Source organism: Eucyclogobius newberryi, unplaced genomic scaffold (genome assembly GCF_026437365.1).
Source record: "Eucyclogobius newberryi isolate DKJ021-1_F unplaced genomic scaffold, fEucNew1.0.hap1 SCAF_13, whole genome shotgun sequence".
Lineage (NCBI taxonomy): Eukaryota > Metazoa > Chordata > Actinopteri > Gobiiformes > Gobiidae > Eucyclogobius > Eucyclogobius newberryi.
The window spans coordinates 26,838,064-26,845,563 of NW_027315757.1; positions in this window are offsets into that span (position 1 = coordinate 26,838,064).

The window sequence follows — 7,500 nt, forward strand, 5'->3', positions numbered from 1 at the left end:
GCAACCCGCGGTGTAAATTGGGCCCACTAAGTGACATGGTCCCGCCCACCGTGGTAAAATGGGCCATGGGCCATACCATATGACTTGGTAAGCTGTGTTTGTCCTTAGTGCAATGTTAGCTCTGCACCGCCACACGCCACGTAATCCTTCCTCCGGTTGTATTCGTTAACACAGGGCGGCCGACCTCAAGAGAAAATAAGTTCTACACAGACTAAAATGCCCTTTTCAGGCCGCCCAAGGAATCGGTATGTTGTTGACTTATTGTTGCACATGAACATTGGATATTTTTCACAAATTCATCTACTTTATAGTAATACCATTTAAGACTTTAACATCCTGGTTCAGATTCTTTGGTCTAGTCCTTTTGTTTGAGCCTCATGTAAGATATACAATATGTTTAGTCTTGATTCAGGACTTAGTCGAGTTCTAGATCTGCTGCGATGATCTGCACTAGTTCAAGTCTGGTTATTGACATTGGGATGGTCTTTGTTTAGTCCTTCTTTTGTCCTGTTTTTATGTGATGGAGCAATATTGTTGTATTCTTTATTTATTTCAGTGAAACAATAGATTTCACTTGAATACTACCATTGCGAGTTGTTTGTGGGTATTAGATATATATAATAAAATTGTGGTGCAGTTTTGTAGTCCAGCCCCCAAACAATGGCCCGCCAAAAAATCTGGCTTTGTGGGAAATATAATTGTTGAAGAGTTAGATCAGGACTATTCATTCAAGATACTGTGATGATGTCACTAATGCAGCTAAGAGTATTGAGAGGGATAGTTTAAAGAAATCAACAATAGTCCACTGCCATGAACATAAAGCAGTTTGTCAGGTTAGAAAGATCTTTTAAAAAAGGTGTGATGAGAAGGCATACAGTTGTGCAAAGGTTCTCATTACTAGACAAGAAGCTGCTATTTTGGATGAAAAACCACAACAGTTTATTTGAGGAAATTGAAGTCTAAAATTGCATCAATATTTATATCTGTAGTACCAATGTCACTACAACTACTACATTAGTTGACTCATTTTAGAAGCCAATTTGAAACTTGAAACTTTGAAACTAATTAAATCTCGCTTTGCAATGTACTATACGATGATTTTAGCTTTTGATATTCTATTCCTGTGTGACTTGTCAGTTAGTTTCCTGCAAAACACATTGATCCCTTTATCCCATGTGTCAAAAAAAATGAAATTAACATCCATTTAAGGCAATTTGTTGCATTATTTTTCATTCATGAATTTTAACATTTCCATTGCGAGGGGGGAAAAAGATGCCCCTACATTAAGCCTCTGCTTTACCTTGGTGTTTCATGGTTCTAAAATTCCAGAAAGGAAAAGGCTCAATATTCGATTTGATAACAGATTTTTGCGCACTATGATAATAGATATCAGGACGGTGCGCCGCATATCAGATTCTGTAGCAGGTGCGTAGGAAAAAGGCCTGTGCGACGCTAATTGTACTAGAGAAGAAAATCCTGCACACTGACTTACTTGCATGTGAAATTTATGGTGGAGAGGCAACGTTTCGGCAACTGGGCCTTTTCTCTAGACTACTATGATAATAAAAAGAACATTTTTAGAGGGTAGAATATAATTTTTAACACAAAATAAAACATATGATCTTATTTGTATCAAGACATGTCTAAAACTCCTCAAGAACGGTATCATTTAGTGATTTTTTTCCTCCAATATTTTAAATTATGAATGAATGAATTTTAAATTAGTTTAAAATCTGGGTATTGATTTTTTGACTACTCTCGTCTACCATGTCCTATTGGCAGATTTCTTAATTGTAGCATGATTAGTTTCACAATGCAAAGCAATGTCAGCCAGTGAATAATCATGGCAGTGTGTTCAACCCCATAGTCACAGGGCCAAAGGAGCGGGCCAATGGCAGAAGGGTTAGAGGATGACACTGGAGAAAGGCAGGCCGCAGGGGACGCTCTGTCAGTGTCCAAAGGTCCACTGCGGGGCATCAGAGGGGGGGCGAGGACAGGCAGGAGGGAAGGCTGTGTGAACGATGACCTTAAAAAACTTCACAGTGCAAGATATTTTGGTAACACTCAGCTCTGTAAATTTTTCATTACCCCTGAAGCCATTGAGTATTGTGAGTTTGAAACAGTGGCACAGCTGAGCAATTACAATGAAGACTTTAGAAGCATGGGGAGACAGAATGTAGTGTAAAGCGTATTTCAAAATCATAGCACTCGAGTAAATGGCTTCCATCAAATTATGGGAAATAAAAAAAGTGTTTTTATTGAGCATTCAGTTAGATATACAATTTCAAACACATACAGTACACACACACACACACACATACATACAGTTTTTGTTGCCGTCAGATAGACATTGTCATCACCCTATGCAGTGTTGTTAGGCGTCTAAATAAAAAAAAAAATAGACTTATATAACAGTTTTCTTTTAGTTTGGATGTTTTTTATTGCACTGAAAAGCATGTGTCCTTAGTGTGAGCGGGCTTGCGTCTCAACAAAGCTGACTCCTCCTGCTTGTTTCCATGGAAATGTTCCATGTTCCATCTGGCTGTCATTCCACAGTATGACTTAAAACCACCACGAAGAATGTTCTGAAGTAGGTTTTTATTCTCTATTTCACTGGAATCATGCAGAGGATGCGCAACTCTGAAATAATAGTACTGTAATAAGTAAGCACCTCAATAGACATAATTTTACTTATTTATAGAAAGTTACAATAGATGAATAGTGAAATTTAGTGGGATATGTACTATTATTTATATTATTATTTTAAAATGATTGATTATAATTCAATTATCGGTACTCACACAAGCTGTTTGTCGCACTTATTCAGTTACTGGGACTTTTTTTTTTTTCCAGTCCCCATATGATGCACATTTGCACAGGAACTAGGAACTGGGGCCACATGTTATGGAAATAACTTAGAGCTCCAAATATAGAATTCTTAATTAGTAAGTAGCAGGAAAAATGATTGTTGTTTTAGATGCATCGTCAAGTCTAATAAAACAACAGTTAATCTGAATGTTAAAAATCTGAATTTGAAGTGAAATTGAAGCCGCCTGCCTTTTTGTTTCCCCCTGTCTGTCACTGTGTCCTGCCTCGTCTCACTCAAAGCAGTAGCAGCAGCAGCAGTCACACTGTACGCACGTTTGGGTTTCATTCAACGTAACACCCCGAGTCACAGCGCTCCTTTAGCTTATCGCTTAAACCTTTATTTTGTGTCCAATGGAGACAGCTTCACGTTATGCACTTGAAAAGCAGCTTTAGTGCAAAACGAGCAGATAAACTGTTGTAAACTAACTCCACGCTCTGTCCCTGCTGAGAATGGAAGCGCGTGGACTGAGTAAGTATCTTTCTTTAAAGTCTGCAGCTAAAAAGATAGCTTGAAGTGCAAACACAAAAGCTATGTGTACAGTACAATGATAATCCCTGTCACAGAAACACGATGCACGAATAAAATGGCAACTCACAATATAAACAGAAAAGCCCCAAACTAGCCTCTACATAAGATTGGCCATTTCAACTACGTAATGAAATGCGAAAAATGCCTATACATAACATCCTCTGCATCCTCCTGACTTTAGATCTTCTATTTTTGACAGAGTACCCTCGCTGATTGTAACCTTTAGACACTTGTGGGTTTGTCCTAATTCCCTCAGTGGGTCTGTACAGTGGCATGACTCGAACAGGGGGGTAGAGTGTTGTGATTGCTCAAACCAGTTAAATCCAGCCTCCGTCCCTTTGGTGCTTATCTGATCAGTGGAGCAGGCGGCCACCCCTCAGCGTGGGATTTTATATCAAACACAATGTAAGCTCTCCTCAATAGGCACAACAACATCAGCGCTGCACACACAGAGCCCAGGATGTGCACCAGGCTGTGGGGGTCAGACCAGCGCTTTCCTGACATCAGCCAAGACGTCAGCTCTCCGAGGGGACCCCGAGATAGGATGGTGTAAGACCAGCAAAGGCCAAAATGGAAATGCAGCATCTAGGAATGAGAATACATGCGGTTGTGTAATCTATAATAACATAAAGCCCTATGCTGTGTCAATTTAATGTTTCTAGATATGACTTTTAATGCAATATTGAGAGAAATATGAATATGATTGAAATATGAACTGCTGAACTAATACAAGAAACTCATTGCATTTCAGAACATGTTTATAGAGTTTTTAGGAATGGATAGCATTTTTTTTTATTTCATAAAAGGGGATATTTAGTTGCTTACAGAGGGGATACAATTATCTTAGTAGTTGAGCATTTTCCATTTGAAAATGTTGCTTTGATTGTGATTGAAGCTAGAGTACCTGATTTTCTAAGAAAGTACTTTAAATTTAAATCTATCTAAGTCTAACTTCTCCCTAGGTCACTTCCCGGTTTATGAAAGATAAAGTCTTCTACTATTAGATGCAGATCACATGCAGTGGTGTGATTTTGAGAGTGCTGCTTTTACAATACACTCTAATTTAAGTGTGCAGCTCCACTGACCCTTAGAGGTTATAAACAAAACTATTCTAAATTTTGGAATAGAGGCAAAAGTGAAGTGGAGCATAATGTGATTTCAATGGAGAAACAGGGATTAACCACATAATATCACAATTATGAAACTTCAAGATGATTTTGTCAAATTAAAACCACTCTGATACTCTTATTTGTTCATTTAACCGGCCACTATAATAGACAAAAGGCAAAATCCAGATTGTTCTGTTTCAGTGGACAAATACTGAAAGAAATGTTGACTTCACAATAGCTTTCATGTCTAACATTTGTGAATACTTATACTAAAATTATCTTTTAGACCTCATGTCTTTTAAACGTGCAACAACTTACATGCTAACAGCGCACCTGAAAATGAAACACTCCGTAATTAGATTCAGAGAAAGCCCTGTGGTGTCATTTTTACCGAACAGATACTTATACCTCCAGTCGCCTCCAGTCACTTCCATTTCCCAAATATGGAACATTCTGATGACAATTCTCTATACTTCTAACAAATTATCTGCTTTGAACAGTGACGTTAATGGCATCAGACTCAACAATATCTCCGTTCATCCAAACCCTGCCTTGTGACTCCTCATGGCTAAACAACACAAATGTAAATACTGCACAAATTATGTATAGTTTGGAGCAGCGAGATAATATTAAATGCTGCCCGGCAACCAGCACCGGTTGGATTGGATAGATAAATGTGAGTGTGCTTTTGTTACAGGCGCAGTGCTTGTGGGAGGGTGGAAAGGGGGGCATGCACGGCGGAGAGGGGATGTGTGCCCGCTCCGCTGCCCCGCTGCCTCCAGGTGTTATCGTCTTAGCCTCCAGACGTGACAGTGAGATAATTAGAAACGTTAACACTCGCTGGAGCCATGTGCTTGATGAATTCTCAGTTTCTCTTCTGGCTCCCTTCCTTAATTTTCCCCTCATTCTACTGTCTGCATAAACACCATTCAGCTCTGTTATGCCCCTCAGTCCATGTAATGAACGACACGCTTCAGGGTTGAGGCCACTCTGAATATGAGACTTTTGGATTCCGGAACTACTACTTCTTTGACGACATCGTTTTCAATTTTTTCTTGTATTTGTCATTGAAAGGAAGCGTGAGATTTACACAAAACAACTCAAAAATTGTGCTGAGAATGACCAATATTTCCAACATTTGTCACGAAACATTCACACTCCGGTTAATTGTGTGATAGAAAACTCATTAAGTGCAACATGGGCAACAAGCAGTCTGAAAGAGTGTAATAATAGGTGAAAATTAAATTGCATTCCAGATTTAATTAAATATGCTGGTACATTTTAAATGAGGGCAAAAATATAGCAGTTGGCATGTCAGGACTATTTTGTCAATTGATTAGCAAGATATACTGGACTGAGAGGAATGAGGCACTGCAAACTGTCTTCACCACTGACATTCAATTTGACTTCAAAACAATGTATCTCGGATGAAAAACTCCAACAATAAAAATGATAGATGATACACGAGGAATGTACACAATTGGCTCCAGCAAAAATAAACCGCCATAACAAGGCAGTGGAAGACGGGAAAGGATCCAACTGTCAAGGACTGGACTGAATTAAATAGAAAGACACATTTGAACACATTTTGTCGGACATTGGGAGAAAGAAGATATAAGCCGGACTAACTACCCCATTTGTTTTTGTCTTTTTGCTCTCTGTGTCTTGTTCTGTTTGATCCGTTTTTGTTTGTATTATATTCAAACAATCAAAATAATCTATACAAAATAATACCCCATATTGGTTTTTTTGTATGTATCTGTTTATGTCACATTCATTTTCCATTACCAATCAGCAGAAAGGTTGATTTCAGTTGTGGGAATTAACCGTAAATCGTAGCCATAACAATGTTGTATCGCGACATACTTTAATAGCGGTTGTATTTTTTTTTCTTCTCGACAAATGTCAACTCGTGTATTTTCTCAGCAAACAAAAGCCAGGCTCAGTGAAGCAATGGGAGGACACCGTTGATATTCTGACAAGCGCCTGGGCTCAACCAAAAGGAAAGAGATACAGAGAGAGACATGCTCACTGGAGTGTTGCACGTGGACGAAGTAGAAGTGACAGGAGCTGACAGAGGGATGACAACCTTGTTTGTCCTGCGCGGGATGATCAACATGTGTTACGCCGCTCCGGGTCCCCAAGGAGGTGGACACGGGGCTGCGGAGACAGAGGGCCCCCACGCTCCACTGGAACTCCCTCGCCTTTAAATTAGCATCCACTCAGCCGGTGGAGCGGTGGACCAGCGTGAACCGCGCGTAATGAAAACGCGTACAGAATACTACATCATTAAAGGCTCGGCTGTTTTGTCCTGCGACGTGTTAGCCGAGGAATGTTATGTTAAAGCAGGAAGGAACAGGCCTCACTGTGACATGGAGCAACACATTATAATAACCAAATCGATGTGAAATGAATGTTGGCCTAAATGGTCAGGGAGCTTTTTACAAGAGTCACATCAAAATGAAGGGAGATGGTTCCAAAACTGCTCTTGTATTATTATTATTTTTTCGTTCATTGAATTCATTGAGATTAACACTGTCTTTTTTTGAGTAGAGGTGTTCCTGTGGGTGTGTTTTTAAACAATGGTGGAAGGAACAATGAAAGACAGAAATCCTACACATTCCTGCCCATAGCCTGCGAGTAATAAAAAATGTCCTATATAAAAACAAAAAAACAACAAAATTACAGTGAAAATCTGCTCTCTGCAACCATGAAATCACACTAAAGGCGAGACCAGCTACAAAGACAAGTTCAAGAGTTTTGAACAAGAAGTCAATAGACCTGTTTCTTTATCAATCATTTCAGATCATTATTGCGGCTCACAATGGAGCAAATTCTCAACTTTATTTATAGAGCACTTGAAAAACAACACAGTCGACCCCAGTGCTGCACACAGGTTTTACAGGACATTTTAACCTAAAGAGACACAAATGAAGATGATACGTGTTGGAAGATAATGAATGAAAGACACTATAAGACATATATGTATTGATA